A 2,671-nucleotide genomic window follows, 5' to 3' on the forward strand; every position below is an offset into this window, starting at 1 on the left:
TCGTCTCAGAGTGGGACTGTTGTCTTTACAGTCAGTGTGATGTCAGAGACAAATACAACTGACCTTTGTAAATGCATCTTATCCTTGATTTAAGACTCCATTAAACTCTGTTCACATCAAACAACACACTCAGCTGTTATAAGACTGTAGTTACTGAAGCACCACTAGTCAAGCTTTCTACTGTTTCTTTATCTGTGTGTGTTATATGTGTCCTTACCTGTGAACTGAAGCCCCAGCATCACAAACAAAGACATTTTAATCCATTTAGTCCATTTGAGTTCGACCATCGTGCTCCTGTCTCCTTCTCACCCCTTCGACTGAGAGAACAAATGAGCTGAGGCTTCTTTAGGATGCGTTCACTTCCCTGTTTTAGTGAAATGTCACTTCCTTATAAGGACTTGAGTCTTTTTTACATCTTTCAGCCGATTCATTCATTCAGATGTTTTCACAACTTAGCATCTGACTTTGCTGTCAAACATTAGAAACATCGGGGCGTCGTGTGGCGTAGTGGTCTAAGCAGGCGTCCCATGTGAAGAGGCTACAGTCCTCGCTGCAGTCGGCCCCCGGCTCGAGTCCCGCATCGGACGACCTTTAATGCATGTCATTCCCCCCTCTCTGCCTCCCCATTCCTGTCTCTCTACTATCCTGTCCAAGAAAGGCACAAAAAGCCCCAAAAAATATACTTAAACAAAACAAAAAAACATTAGAAACATCGATATGAGCTGATTTCACCAGTTTTCATTCAACACTTGATTTTACACTTTGGCCCATGATGTTTACATCGTCGTGAAAAGAGGAAGGTTGAGGAAGAGGAGTTATAGACGTAGTTGTGCAGCTGTTGTCCCAGCAACACAGCTGAGTAAAGAGTTCATGGTAATGTTTGACATCACACATAAATGCAGAAGTTAATCAAACTCGTCGCCCTCCAGCCGCCTGCAGCTGATGATACAAGATAGTGATACTAGGAAACTGAGAACTAAAGAGGAAGTATTTCAACATGTGTGTGAACAGAAGCAGCACAGCTCTCAAAGTTTTACCATCTGGACTCAAGTGGAAAACTAAAGTCCTCCCTGGAGGTTTTTGGGGCGTCACTCTCTGAGGCGTCATCAGTGATAAACAATCATGATCATTCAACCTGTGTGAACTGTGAAGAGCCTTATACAACAGTTAGTTCTGACCAAGTAATCTGATTGGTCGAGAGTCATTCCATGAGGCTGATACAGAGAATAACAGCACTGGGACTTTTAACTCCATGTATCACTCCGCTTCACAGGTGTTCTATCAACCCTTAATCAGCGCCACATTAAACATCCAGGAAACAGATGTAATGGGAGGAAGCAGCATCTGACAGGGGAACAGACTTCGACACAACATCACCTGACAACAATCAAGCTGTGTCCCAATCCAGAGGCGGCGTCCTCCGCAGGACGCTGATACCAAGGTGTGGTCCTTCGTAGACTGTGAAGGCCAAACCAAAGTGAGACGGTCTGTTCTACGGAGGATTTTCGCTGTGCGTCACAAGCTATTCCCGCCATTACTGTTGCATCACAAAGCGCGGTTTCCGTTGCCTAGCAACCTTGACAACACGTAACTGTTTGCTATCATTGCCGGCGCGCAATGAATCTTGGGATATGTTGGACCACGAAGGACCCACCTGTTGGATCCTTTGTAGATTTGTGCATTTGAACGAGCCTTCAAACGGGACAGTCTAGTCGCACCACTGTGACTCAAACGGGTCTCAGGTGCAGCGTCTGAAGGATGAACCGTTAAAACTTCAAGTGTTTTTTGAAAAATGTTTCATGTTGTCGGGGTTGCTAGGCAACAGCAGCTAGTGACACACAGAGGAAATCCTCCATAGACCACCAAATGGCGGCTACAGAGGACCACACCTCCGCGTCCTCCGGAGGACGTGGCCCCTGAACTGAGACACAGCTGTAGTCATGACGACCAGTGGATCATAATGACCTGCAGCACATACGACCTATAGGCTCGTTTGTTACAGGAGGGCAGATGTTAGACCTGGTGGAGCTTTTGTTTACCATTTCATCTGGTTGCCTCCATTAAGTGTATTTATTCTTTTTGTTGTTGTTGTTTTTCTGTTGAACAGTTGTATACAGATTTTGCAATGATGGTTTTTTATAGATATTGCAGCAATATTGCGTTCTTCTTCTTTTGACCATGATAATAGTGAAATCTGACATCCTGACAGCCCAACACATTATACTGTTGATTGTTTTGTTTTAATCATTGTTTCTGTAACATATAACATGTATATAGGAGTGATGTCTCTTAGAAATGAAATGGTTACCTGTTAGTAGACAGTGGACGGTTAGTAGTAGAAATAGTTTGTTAGTTAGTTAGTTAGTATTACCGTTTTATTACTATAGCCATGGTCGATTACCATGATTAATTAATGTGGTTAGTTTAACTCATGTTAGGTTCTGAAAGGCATCAACCAGCAACGGTCTCCCAGACACATGCAGTGTCAGCAAAAATACAGCAGAACGCAGCCGTGATCCTCCGGAGATTTTTCAACCTTCTTACACCCTTTTCCCTCCAAAATTAGAGGGTAAAGGCGAGTTTTTTTAAACGCTGTTAAACCCACTTAAAAAGGTGAAAAGTGCTGGCAAATATTTATTTGTAGTTTCCATGAAGAAACTTGGTGAAAGTT

At 43.4% G+C, this 2,671-nt stretch overlaps 1 protein-coding gene across 1 annotated transcript in view; it reads right to left on the reverse strand.

Annotated features, from left to right (window-relative positions):
• LOC111647840 (uncharacterized) overlaps positions 1 to 2,671 on the reverse strand; it is a 31,026-nt gene that overhangs the window by 27,841 nt on the left and 514 nt on the right. The window lies entirely within an intron of this gene.

The sequence above is a fragment of the Seriola lalandi genome, unplaced genomic scaffold, assembly GCF_002814215.2.
Source record: "Seriola lalandi dorsalis isolate HSWRI2012SDOR001 ecotype SW California unplaced genomic scaffold, Sedor1 jcf7180002055009, whole genome shotgun sequence".
NCBI classification, from domain to species: Eukaryota; Metazoa; Chordata; class Actinopteri; order Carangiformes; family Carangidae; genus Seriola; species Seriola lalandi.